Source organism: Plectrocnemia conspersa, unplaced genomic scaffold, assembly GCF_051122295.1.
Source record: "Plectrocnemia conspersa isolate PC_06_02 unplaced genomic scaffold, ASM5112229v1 ptg000014l, whole genome shotgun sequence".
Lineage (NCBI taxonomy): Eukaryota > Metazoa > Arthropoda > Insecta > Trichoptera > Polycentropodidae > Plectrocnemia > Plectrocnemia conspersa.
The window spans coordinates 21,233,643-21,248,694 of record NW_028277178.1 but is presented as its reverse complement, the minus strand read 5'-3'; the positions used below and the strand labels follow the sequence as shown (position 1 = coordinate 21,248,694).

The 15,052-nt window shown below is 27.7% G+C and overlaps 1 protein-coding gene across 1 annotated transcript in view; it reads right to left on the bottom strand.

Moving 5' to 3' along the window:
- The window catches only part of LOC148226501 (zwei Ig domain protein zig-8-like), a 301,938-nt gene extending 289,286 nt beyond the window's left edge, over positions 1-12,652 (bottom strand). Inside the window, exon 1 of the mRNA XM_088203567.1 lies at positions 12,397-12,652. The gene's annotated coding sequence lies outside the window, so the exon portion shown is untranslated. The remainder of the gene's footprint in view (positions 1-12,396) is intronic.
- Between the last annotated feature and the right edge of the window lie 2,400 nt (positions 12,653-15,052).

The following is a 15,052-nucleotide window of genomic DNA, read 5'->3' as shown; positions in this document are numbered from 1 at the left end:
ACCATTCCATTTTTTGACTAGTTCCTTTTGAAATATGACTTTAAATTAGCTTTAAAATTTGTTATATATTTGCGTCAAATACTTTGGTAAGAGTATTAATACGGTGCATTGTATAGACCAAAGAAAAGCAATAAAGTGTTTTTCTTGTCGACGAGGTCATTGTTATGTAGCATAATTGCAATAGCGAAAGAATATAACAAGATGCCCTGGGACTAATCATGTTTAAATTAAGTCATAGCTATGTATATCGGACTCCTTATTGGCGTATACATTTGAAAGAAATAGAAAGGTAGTATCGGATACAAGGTACTTTTTTAAATAACACTTGTACATTGTAGTCATTCCATCATTAGTAAACTGGCGCTTTGCTATTACTTTTGTCAGAATAGAATCAATTTATCTCAAAAACAGTGAATAACAGTTAAAACTTAAATATACAGTGACAATGCAACCTTTAATAAATCTTATAAAATCATATAAAAAACGGAGTCTTGTAATTTTAAATATAATTATAGCCAGAATGTTTTTATTGTTTATATATATATGACGATTTTCGAAAATTTGTAAAAAATAAAATTTTAAATAATTTTGTTCAATCTTTTTGCAAATTCATTTTTAAAAATTATAACACGCGTTATTTCTTATTTATACTTTTGCTTATATTGTTAATTTCTCCTACGCATCATCAGATTATCAGTTCCTCGTATAACATTAAAGGCTTAATTGACAGAAGACATCAGAATGCTAGGCATTCTACCTTTTGTCTCTGCGAGACAAAGAATCAATCTTGATAAGCCTTTTAGAGCGAAACAAATAAGCTACAACGCCTAATTTCAACCCCAGCCTACGTTGACAGAATTAATTAATTTAATTAATTCCATATCAAAAATTGCCTCATCGTGTTCCAAAATTACCGTACACTTTTTACTAAGCAGATGTTTTCCATGTTATTATTAGTCTCTCGGGGACTCGTTAAATAGAGCTTAATCATTCGTCGCCTAATTAACCTCGGCGGTTGGAAAACTTGATTTGTTTCAAATTTCACCGAGTAAAAACTTTTCTGATTGACGTGAAGTTTTCCCGATAAACTTCTGGAAACGGGCGATCGTCACGGAACATTTGGCAATTGCCGAGACATTGATTTAAAGGGATTTCCACTTCTTTGCCAAAGTTTCACGACAACAAATCAGCAGCGGAGCTGATTTGGCGAAATTGCTCTAAAAGTCACAAGTTAGAAAAATTGTTATTAATAACAAAAACAACTCTTACATCATAATACAAGATGTTTTTGTTTTCAAACAAGAAATCGAACAAGATAAGTATTTTGAATTAATTAAACTCCTAAAAATATAAATAAATAATCATACCAGCTAAATGGCTACCTAAAGATAATGCAAAATTACGGTATATTTCAGTCGCGTTTTTTAAATTATTTTTATATCACATTCTGTATGGTTATTTTGCCTTATTATTGTAGACCCTTTACTTAAACAACGTCGAAATCGTGTACACTAAATAAACCTAACTGGGTGCGATTTAGATATACCCTATTGAAACCACATTTTCTGTTGATTTTTTTGATAAATTTAAAATAAAATAGTAATGATTAAAACCACACATTTAATTGAAATTTTGCCCACGACATCTGATCTTTTGATTATAATTCTAAACACATATGTTTGAACTTTTAGCAGCACATGCTCTTACAATTAAATGTTGAATATGCATAAAATGTAACAATATACATTTTTAGAGCTCAAACTTTGCGACTGTCAAATTACAAGGACTATCAATGCTACATTATTAAAGTAGTTATCCATATTAATTAAAATAAAATTATACAAAATACTTATGAATGAATTAAATCAATATTTCAGAAAAACTAATTTAGATTTTATTAGAACATTTATAATATATATAAGATACTTGGAAGTAAACGCAAACCTATTAGTATGTAATAAGCATTAAGGGCGAAGTATGTGTAATCACTATATAACAGTTATCAAAAGATTTAAGGAACAACAAAAAAACACTAAATGTGTGATTTTCTTGACCTTCGTATCTGGGGGCTTATCTTTGCCATTTTTTAAATTTATTTTGCTCTATAACAATTGCAGACTTCCCCACGTAAAATCAAATATTTTTAATTTTATGCGGGTAAGTCCGTGGGCTCCAGGCGATTCCAAAGCGGGTTGAACTCTGGATTCTGAACGTCGAGCTGGATTAAGCTATATGAAGAGAGAAGCGGCGGCTTTTGTGATATTTGATGGTCTGAAGTTAGGTTGGCCAGTTAGAGAGAATTTTGGATGCCTTAAACTCCGAAGTGGATGTTCAAGTGTGAATATCATTAGTGTCAGAAAAAAATCTCTGAAGCCTAATCAATACAGAAACTCGATCAAATCCCTGAACCATCTAATTGCTGGTTTTTCTTTGACTTGACTTGATGAACGGCATAGAGCCCAAGCTACTACAACGAATTATAAATATATCTAACTAATTTTTATCGTTGCCGTGTAACTATGTAAAGAAATAGTTATGTAATGAACATTATGTACAACTGAGCTATTATTATACACATCACATAGTAAATCCATAAATCGTAAAAAATACCTTTTACAAGTTAAAAAATGTGCAATTACTCAGCACTAACGTATTTAATATAAATAAATAAACATGAAGTTTAGAGTCATATTAAAAATATTTTTTCATATTAAATAAATATTATTTAACATGTAAAATAATCGATTCAATGGGTAAACAATAAACGCTAATATCATATTTAAAGTTGAGCAAACAATATTATTCAGAGAATTAAACTGTGTGTAACATTTTGAGACTCATCAAATAGTTTTATTTACTGAAAAGATTATTTTCAGTTCAGATAATGTCTGATACGTGAAATGCTTAAACGACAATATCACTCTTGTAATGTCGTAAATATTATTTGTTTGCGTCAGTGATCACCATGATACAATTTTAGAATTTACATTTCAATCAACGTTCTCAACATAGTTCGTGTATCTATATGTCTAAAGCCTTATACAATGTTATAAGGGCAATGATACTACAAAGAAACATCCAATTAAAAAAATATATACAGCAAAACAAGATACTATAAAAGGACGTACTCTTCTATAATATGTGTTTCTTATTATATATAATACTACATATGCGTGTGTACGTTTTTTCAACATTATTTGGCTTTCATATAAGAATTTAAAAACAAATTTAAAACGTCTTTGAATACTACAGAAGTCACTTTGACAAACGCTTCCAATGCAACGAAAAAGTGTTTTTAAGTATATATTTATATATTTTATCTACTTATATATGTATCCTTCGCATATAAAGTATGAACATCTATGAGATGTAAAAAATGTTTTATGCGAATATGTACATTTTAATATTGTATATCTCTGATTTAATAGATGTAATGTTCGAATTAATTTCTACGGTTTATTGTTCCTTGAAATGTCACAACCATGCGTGTTAATGAGAATTACACATTCTCGCCTTTGCAACTTTTCAAATTAACTTGTGCAAATTGTATTGGATTTACTCACTTGATTACGGGTAAACTGCAGAAGCCCCGCCATCAGAAACATCAGGGCTCCCCCTTTTATACTGAATCGTCATAAATAAATATTGAATCTTTCGCGTCTGGCGTCTTCGCAACCCCCGGGGTCGTCTTCCATTTTTTCCCTCCTCCTTTCGTCGTCTGTACCTTCTTTCTTGTACGCTTCCAAAAACACCCCACGGGGACGACGCTTAAATTTGTTTTCTTTCAAAATGACGAAAAAAACTAATCAGGGATTTCCTTTAGCGTCTCGATTGGCGAGGCGGACGAGTTGTATTTTTTTTTTGAATGGCCAAACATTCCACAAGTTGACGTACAATGAAAAATATTGAAGGACCTTCTGGGCAATATTTTCTCTGCCGGAAGCGAAGCAAAAAAGGGAACAATACAGAAAATGGATCAATGCGTACAATACAAATCAAAATTAAATTTGTAAATGAAAATGAGGAAAAAATAAACATATACTCAAAATGATAAATGAAATTAGGCAATCCGGTTTAAGTTAATTAACTATATAAAGTAAATAGACCGCACAATATAGCTGTAGACAAATTAGCTATAATTAATCTTCTCTTTAAAGTTAACAAACGTCTTATCTGTAGCGTGACTATATAGAAATTATAAAAACATAAAAGATCATTACATGACAATGATACACTGTGCGAGTATTAAACTAATACATCTTAACAACTGAGCATATATTTATAAAATAATATACAACTAGTATAAAGAGTGAAACACACAAGCAAATATAACGACTTTCTCGCAAATATATATAATAATTTAAAAATGTTATCTATGCCATAATATTAAATTAATGAGTAATTTAGTCGATTATCTAAAGAGTTACTTATTACAATGTACAGTGCTAGCGTATTAAGGAGCCGGATGCCGATAGCCATAGGTGATTCGGCTGGTGCGGACTTCCTGGCTCTAAAGGACATCAGAAAAGGACGCAATAGTAATTATTAAAGATGTTTCGAAACCAAAAACTATAATTCCTTGAAAATAGTTTTATTTTCAACAGAACTCCTTAATGGTGTGCATGCTTAGCGATATACAACTTATGTAAGAACACAACAAATCGTATCACAGTGCTCCTAAATGGCGTTGGGGATAGAAAAACGGATAACCAAATATCCTCTTATAAAGGTATCCCAAAAACTTTTTCTGAACTATTACGATTCAAAAGAATTATATTGTTATTTTGATGTTTTAAATTATTAAACTCGATTTAAGAATGGAGCGAACTAAAGTGTCATAGAGAATTCAAATAACTGACGGATCATCAAAATCAGACGCGTTCCTCATATCAAAGGCAAGCATTTTGAATTTTTTTCTGTCAAACAATCTTGAAAGATCAGTTAGCAGAGGAAAACGTTTGATTCTTGAGGAGTTCCCGAAGAGGCAAAATATTATTTTATCAATAGTCGATATAGATTACGAACGATTATTATAGAATTAAATCATCTAAGCAACTGAGGTCGGAAAATTTTTTCATGACAAACAATATCGAAGGCTTTTTCGATATTCGTCTATTAGTTAAAAGTGGCATCGTTAATTATTTTAATGTAATAGTACAAAAAAATTAATTAGAAAGATAATGTCAAAAAACATAAATTTTCGAAATAAAAGTTATAAAATATATAAAATATTTAACGTTTTTTCAAATATCTAGGTATCTATAATATCTATAAAAGGTAAGTTTCGGTTTTGTTTTCTATGTATGTATGTAGAACTATTTAGTTTCACCTCTAAAATAAAACTAACTATATTATATCGAAAATTGCTAGAATATAAGTTTTGTTTACATTTAACATAAAACTTCGTAACCAAATAATCACATAAGTTAAGCACTAACTAAATATATTTATTATGACAAATTTTCATTCAACATTAACATTAAAAAAAAACATTATCATTTTTGTAACAAAAAAATTACAAATAAAAAAAAAGAGTTTCATTCAGATTTTACAATTATTTTTCTTAGACTCTTATTATTGCAATGTTTAACTACAAAAATGATTGTCTATGTAAGTTAATAATTTGATTTTGTGAACTAATTATTTTCAGGTATTATTCGACTTGTGACAGAATATTTTTAGAATTTTTTTGCAAACTATTACGAGCGTTAAATTTAAAAGTGATTTATACTAAATTATATTGAATTTTTTATTACTAATTAAATAAAAAATCGCTATTAAACATAAATATAAATTATTAAATACGGTTCTATACATTACTTAGCGACCTTACTTATCAAAAGCTTAAGTTAATACATTTCATACATCATTGAATATACATCTTAACTAATAAATACGGTAATCTCACTGCATCGTCCTTATATGAAGTATAACATGTTAATATTTTAAATAATACTGTTAAATTTGAACCCTTTCTGGGTTCGAGGCTTTGTCTAATTTCTTCACCGTTCACCAAAATTACTTGTCATCAGGGAAACGTTTACCGACAACAAAAGACGAAACAAAGAGCGGTCAGATTAATTTAATCTTGTGCTCGTCTCCGAACATTTTTCTATTCTACCTAAACAAGCCTGTCTCCTGAGCTAAAACCTGTCGCGATAATTAATAGAAAAGGAAAATTCAAACGACTACTGAAAACAGCGTAATTTATTATTGAATTTGTTGTGAAACACTGCTAAATTAAAAAAGTTCAACAAGAACTAATTTATTTAACCTTTAAATGTAATATGCATGTAAAAAAATAACATTAAAGCAAATAGCTACGAACAAAAATAGGTTAAGTCACGGAAGATATTTATATACAGTAAAAAATTTGCTTACTAAAGGTAATTTATTATTGTACATATTTTGCATAATATAATAATAAGGTTCAAAGTAATAACTGCTTTGTGTAACGTCAGTAAATTATTTAATAAGATATTAGGTTTTTCTTTGATTTCATATATATGAATTTTACAATAAATATTCATTAATATATATAGTGTGTACCGCACCATTTGTGTTTGGCATTATAATTTATTATCGCTTTGCCGTAATTAATGAGGCAAATTTATGTATAATATACATTAACGGACGGCATTGTAGATTGTGGTTATTAGGTTACAAGTCTTGGTAAAATGAAATTGGTTGTTCATTTTCTTCCCGAGCTCTCAGCAAGCTGTGATTATTAAGTTTAATGGGCGTGGAATAACGACGATTTTATTATTGCGAAAAGAAAATGAAAAAAAGAGAGCGGATAAACTTGTATAACAAGGTGATCTCGAAACAATTGCTTCAGACTTATTAACGTAAGAAAAAATCCTATGTTTCAATTAGGCTTACGGTTTCAATTTGAGTTTTATATTAAAATAAGTATTTAGAAAAAAAATGATAATGAAAACGCGTATTATTAAAATTTATAAAAAGTTTAGTACTTTATTTTTTTTATGTTCTCATAACACTTATCTTTTAATAATTTATATATTTGGCTTTAAGGGATGTCCTAATTTAATAATTTCATAAACAGTAATAAGTAAAATATATATCTTAACTTCTCAAAAGCAGATAAAATTGAATAGATAATCAATACAAATGAAATATAGATTTTGTAAATCTTTTGTATGTAAAGATTGAAAATAGAAATATATGTTTAAAAACAATATTGTAATAAAAACCTCATTCTGAATCACAAATTATTAAAATTACTAATTTCCTAAAGACGCCATTTTATATAATAAGTATTTTATTTTTGATAAGGCATTTATTTTTAGAAATTGCGTTTGTTTACTCTTGCTTTAAACATATTTTTAAATACATTTTCATAATTTAAATCAGATAATTACGATACATATACACGAATAATTTATTTAAAGCTTAATGTTAGGTCTTAAGTATAAAAAGAAAAAATGTGGAAATTCACGTATACTATAAATATAAAATATGTATACTATAAATATAAATAATTTTTTAACTGAAATTTTTTATTTTCATATTTTTGCACCTAGTGTAATAGTTAATAGTATATTGAATAATGTGTCGCATTATTTTGTCTATACTGTTCATCAATACTTTTTACTTGAATGCGAATTCGAGATTATATATTAATATTCAAAAACGAGAGAATTTTATTGATTCAGTGATAAATTTCATATGTATTTGACGGATAAAATGACAAACTAAGAAATTAAATATGTTTACTGACGTCTCGTGCTTACCTGAATTTTTAATTAAAATTTTTTTTTTTAATTTTTTAATAAATGGGCAGTCAATTTTTATTGTAAAAAAATAATACTAGGTTTTTTTGCAATTTTCACATGTAGTTCTAAACTAAACTAATAATAAAATCCACCCTAACAAAAAAAAATATTCATTCTATTAATATATTTATAAACTAATTATTACTACTATACAATAAATAAATTTAAAAATATGTATCTGTATTTTTTAAATATTTTAATAATGGGAAAATTGAAATGAGATCCGAAAAAAATTCAGCTAAAATATACATATAAAAGTTATTTTATCTTTGCTGCAAAACAGTGGTATAAAGTTTCTATATGGATCTTTATACATAATAAAAAATAAAAAATAAATAACTTTTTAACCGACTTTTATATTATTTATGGCTTACCTGTATGTATATTTACGCGTTTAATGTAAATATAGCTTTATATATACATACATAAGGCTTCGTAAAGTTTTTTTTATATGGCATATGTTTATAGTTTTTTGCATTCTGCCCAAAGATATATTTTTAAATCATTTGAAATATTTTCATTATTATGTTTATTAGTATTTTGAATAAATTAAATTAAATTATTTTTAGGCAATAATTTTTATGATTAAATTACTAACAGTATATTTTTAACTTTACGTTTTGTGTTTTCTAAAATGATGTCTAAATAATTATTAAAAATAATCACGCTCAATTTACACCCTTCTCTAAAATCAGAATATTCTCACACAAGCCTTTAATTATTATTTATTCCGCTCAAGGCGAAGTTTGCAAATTTGCAAGTTGTTACCAACAAATTGTTTTAGATTCGAATAACTACGATTTATCGACTTCTGTACACAGTACAAGGGTATTTGCTTGGGCGTGTTTGTGCGTGAATATACATATATAATAGAATAATAATGTAGTTAAAATTTAACTAAAACAGGTGAGGTCCGCACAAACCCCAAAAGCATTGTACGCTTTGTATGTACGTAATAAAACTTATACTGCTTCGGCATTAACCCCTGTCGTTTTGTTTTGTTCAGGGAAAAGTATGTATATATTTACAAAATATGTATTTATTTCTCCATTAACATAATATAAAAATAATAAATTATGTAAGGAATATCTGCTTCCCGATTTTAACACCCTCCCTGCGGATGAACCCTGCGGTTTCTCGGCTTTCATGTAAATTTAAAATGAACGCTTCCCTCTGTTATTCCGGATTTTTTTGGATTTCAAATTCGCGAATTATCACTTGCAAATGCGGCGTTGTGGGAAAGAAAAATATTTTCGTTTAATTATGAAACAAAAATCTCGTAATTTATAAATAAGGATTTAATTATAATTTTTAAAATATATATGAATAATTCAGTATTTTTACCCATGCCATCTGTTTAAGAGATACACTGTCAAAAATACATCAAATACTATACAATTTTATAAGCATACAAGTAGCTTAGATACATATATGAGGAACTCTATATTGCTAGAAAAAAAAAATAAACAACAGTAGTTATTAAAATAATAAATACCACAAAAAGAGTATCGAACTTCAAAATAAATCTGTTGTTACAATATATTATATTAAAGATAAAAACTTATATTTAATTTCATATGTGATGGTTTGAGCTTCAAACCCATATGTGCTCATATTTAATTAATAATAATAGTCAATAGGGCTATTCAACAATACTAAAAGTATCGAGACTAACAGACTTAAATCGCACACGTGCTGTAAAATTATATAAATTGTAATATCTAGGTCTACAGTAATATTCGTTGGCTAAGTAAAAGTAGATTTAACGTGAGGTTTTTATAGTTAATAAAATACAAAAAAATCTTTGATAGAGGTCATAGATACCCACAATTAACAAGCAAAGAGAGGTTATTTAATTAATCATTATCAGTAAAAGTAATTTTAATCTTGAATTAGAAAGCAAAGATAACATTTATTATATTTTAATATTTTTCAAAGCAAACTCTAAAATAGAAAAAGAGTATTTAAATGTGTCCATTAAAAATATATTGCGTATATATCCTTAAATGACTTAATTCAACCCAAATAAAAGGACTCTTGAAATTAAGAATGTTGAAAAACAGTTAAAGACGAGAATCGAAGATTTTGAAAGAAAAATATTCGTATCCCAGTATATTTTTTTTTCAAATCCTATTTAGGAATGATAAGTTAAATTAGAATTGGAAATATTAAAATAAAATAATTTATATTTGAAATTCAAAGATTATATTTGAAAATACAAAGATAAATACTCAGAACGGACAAATGTGGTACAAGAAATAATATTTTGTTTTAGCTCTACGTATTTGGCTGAATCTGCATTTTCTTATACAAACATTATATAATCGGATAAAAGAAATTCTTTGAGTGACAAATTTTTATGATTATCTCTTTAACAGTATAATCCCGACTGAAAATATTGCTGAATCTAGACAGTGGCAAGGTTTTTATTATTAATATTTTATCTAATAGTATTTACTGTGCTCTAATTTTCTTGATTACTTTTTTATATGATTATATTCTTGGCATATAAACAAAAAAGTGTTACTGTCGGCTTATTATAAATCGTACACTAACTTTAAAATTGGTACACTTTTTAATCCAAGCAAAAGGATGAGAGTTAATTATTTAATCCTATACTTAAGCCTAAAAGTTTCACGTGCGTATAATTTATTTAGAGCTTTGACATAAACATATTACATAGTCAAAGCTTTTATATCGGTATTTGGTATAGTTTTCAAAGTTCTTTTTCGCAATGATACAATAATGACTTTTGTAGATGGAACATATTCGGACAAACGCGGACCGAAACGTCTCCGACGCGACCTTTTCGGCCCTTATCCCTTTTTCGAACGACCTTCACTCCAACGCGGGTTATAACAAAGTTGTTCCCGCAAATGAAGTGGTTTATTCGGCATTCTGTCGTCGACTATACCTATTTATATATTGTACACATTACAAAGTCATGAGATTCGCTTTTTTCTGTCGGCTGACCTTTCGCCAAGTATTATGTAGAGCATATTTTAATAAAATTTAAATATAACCATCGAAATTTTTGCTTATGTATGTTATATATATATGAATTAATAAATATTATGTATACATAAATCAGTAGTATTGTGGCAGCATCGTTTAAATATATAATGAATATTACTTTTGCGACGATAGATTGATTAAATAATAATTATATTATATATTATTGCGCATAAAGAGGAATATTACATACATATGTACAGATATTACATAATATATATTATATAATATCTATGATAGATACAACACGAAGCTTGTTAATTGTTCAATTAAAACTATGATAGCAATAATATATGAAAATATTATATATTATATTATTATATATTTCATATAATCGTCAATGGTAATATATTCGATCAAATATGTAGTAAATTGCTCATATTCATATTTAAACGGTGTTGATTACAATACCTCTCGTGTCGATGATATTAAATTTTGTATTAAAAAGTCATATTTCTATTTTGTCTGGTAGATCATAATAAGTGATAAATATATAATTTTTATTCCAATCGATCAGCACAGATTAGGTTTACCTGGATTTTCCTAATCTAACGAATGAATATCATGAGTTAATAAAATCCAAAGGTCGTAAATATCTATTTTAGAAAATTTTCTAATAATGAAATATTTTCAGCTCATAGAGAATATTTTTATAAATAAAAAAGGCGATAAATAAAACCTATATATAATATAATAAAATTTAATTTCACCATTCGCTTAAAATATATATTTTTAATAAATTTAAGATTGTAAAATAAATTTCTGAAATAAAAAATACTGAACAATTAAAATTGTAATTGCAATTCTATAAGATGTATGCTTTTTATTTATAAATATATTTAAAGATATCTTTTACCATGTATTTTTAACAGATCCAGTATCAAAGGCAAAGAACAACTCTCACACTTGAGCCGTTACTCAAAAAAAAAAATATTTCTAGGTAATCCCTAAAACGGATTGTATATAATTTTTTGATTTTGTGCGATTGATCGTTTAAGATTAAAATAACCTAATTGTGCAAATAAAATTACATTATTAGTTACAAAATATTTTATTCGCGTTATAAATTGGTTTTTCATCTTTTAAAAATGTTTTTTTACGATTTTTTTTCTAACTGATGTTTTACTACAAGATTTTGCATTGATATTTCGAATCTAAAATGATACTTCGAGTGAAAAATATTCATAAAAAAATTACAAACTTTTATATTCAATAAAAGTCTTTACGTTCAATTTAAATTTTGCTGTTATAAAAAAAAAATTTCGCATTTATAATACGTTTGATAATTCAGTAATTCATAAATATTATATATTGTTAAGCAGCAATTTTGTTGTAGAAATATTTTTTTAAATGTTAAATATTATGTATAGATTTTCATGTGCGTAATAAAGTATATAAATAGGTATTTAAAGCGTTTTTTTTATTCGATATTAATACGGTTCGATTGTCAAAAAAACATGTCAAGCGCACATCAATTACCAACCCACGTTTAAACGGATTGCGCACCTTTGATTTACAAATTTTAAATACAGTGAACATCACAAAAACACAAATTAATACATTCGTTATTGATATAAAACATAATTACCATTATCAATCAACGCAAACTGTATAAACACAACAAATCACACACTTTATAACCAATAATTCACGTCAAAGTTTGCTCACTGATATCCGTAAACAAAACAAACAAACTCCGTGCAACTAACCAACGATCGTGTTTAATGTCACATATTTTTTTAATACGTTTAATTATATTTCGTCTTGTTGGAGATTGTCACTGCGGTGTGTTGTGTGTCTACGTAGAGTCTACGGTTTGCCGTAGCGTCGTAGCAACGTGCGCGGGCTTAGGCGTCGCGAGGGCCACTGTCGAAGGACGCAGGAGCAGGGGCGCTTGCGCGTCCCGGGACCAGACCGCCTCGGTGCCTAAACCCAGAAATTCTCTCGGCGATATAACCAAACCCGGGCTAACCTGTGGACTGTATCCTGAACTCTCCCCCGCACATTGTGCATTCTATAGCGAATTGCACAACCCACCACGAAAAAGCAAAGGATAGGTCAAGGGCGTGTCAGATTTAAAAAGTTTATCTTCTTAGATAAATGAATTTATCTAATAATATGAACTTAAAAAAATAAAGTTTGATATAACTAACTTATTGAAAAATAGACGCAAACCTAAACGGCAAGTTTTGTCCCGCCCGTTCCACTGTTATGTACTAATCTTCTGTCTTTTACTAAAACAGTGATCAAATTTCTGTCAATAATATGGATTTTAAAATGTTCTTTGATCATTTTTGTTATGGGTAATTACTGAAAAAATCTCAGCTGCTCAGATAATTAAGCTCGGTTATTCTTGAGTTATTTGAGCAATCGTGACCAACAGCGGTCGATGGCTGAAAGAATATTATCAATTCGGAAATTCCTCATCGGTCCAACTTAGGCCATTCCACCATTCTCATTCCACGTTCTCCATTCCACCTGCAACTTTTTTTGCACTTCAATTTTAGATTGCCAATTGTATTGGGCAACCTTTCCTTTTAATTTTGCCCATAAATTTTTCATATAATTTAGGGCTGCTGACTGCAGGGCATTCTAAAAGCATAAAATTCTTTAATGCTTTTTAGTGAAGAATGACACAGAGCGTTTTCTTGCTATAATCGGATGTCGTCCCACATGATATGTGGTTCAACTTCTGAGTCCCAAATCGTTGAACCTTTTTCTCCGCTTACAGAAACTTCAGCAGTCAGCTTTGAAGATGTTTTCCGACGATTTTTAAGAGACTCGCGAACGAACATTTGATCTTTCTGGTCAGTTGTCCTTTATTTTCTTTCAGTTCTTGGATTTAATTTGTTATAACCACATTTGTTGAACTGTTTTAAAGCATCATTGACAGCGTGTCGTGAATATTTATTGTGTTTTTTCTAATTTCCGATTGATTCAGTTCTTTCGAATGCAATAAAATTGTATTTGCTTAATTCGCGTTTTTTAAAAGGTTTATATAATATTAAAAAAAAAAGTATAACGACAAATAAAGGCCAAAATCAAGCAACTAAATATAACGATCACTAAAGCGAGTCTGAACAATTACACCTGCAATCCCTTTTTAAAACTCAAGTGAGCAATTAAAAATGACAAATTCATTTGTATTGTTCTCAGAATTACGGTTAAAATTACCTGATAAAATATTTCGGTCAGAATATGGACTTGTAAAAAGTTACACACCATTTTAAGTGGTGTCCTATTATTATGAACAAGGCTGTATTTATCAATGATATTTGAATGTCATTCATTTTTAATGGGAAAAATACGTATAATAGACCTATATTACCAATACAATCTAAATCCCTTTTATGTGTTTCTTAAAATTGATACCATCAGAATCACAGATATTATTTGAAGATTCTAGACCCAAAATATAAATAAATGTTGTATTTAATATTTTGAAAATAAATATAAACATGTTTTTCGTACTGTAAAGGTAAAAATAATATTATATAAAATGAATATATTTTTATGTAATAAAATCAAACATTATATCATCATTAGGTTTTTAATACAGACGATTTGGTATTATTGAGTATATTGTTATATTATTGAAACGACTCGAACAGATACCAAAAAAAGAACATATGTTTCATATTTCAATTAATGTTTCATGTGTGACAAATTACTTTTGGCCACACAATAATAGTGCACTTTATTTAGTAATTGCATTAAGTTTGTTTACGTAACTGATTTTTCAATGCATTCTAATTTTATAAAAATCAATAATTAGGGCAAAAAGAGCGTGAAATTTATATTGCAGCTTATTTTATCAAATATAATATATATATATAGACAAATGTCTGCGTTTTAACTTACAATAATATAAATGATTTTACACATAATTTTATAATATAATTTGATTTTAAAACAATTAAACTTTGCAATATATATTCGTTTTATAAGATTGTTTTTTTGAAAATCTTCTCATTTACTTATTTCAATATTTACAAGAACAATCATTTTCACAATTTTCTAAAGAAAACGTTATTATTTTTTGACTGAATAACGAATAAATTAATAAACAATAAATCTGTTCGTGGTAAATTAATAATTGCTTTTTTATATTTACTTTTAATGAAATATTTAACTTTATATTATTCGGATCATACGCGTATTTTATAAACTTGACTTTAATACTTGTTAAGACCATAACAGCTCCCCAATTAAGTAACAAACATTGTCTTTTAGTCAACTGGTTT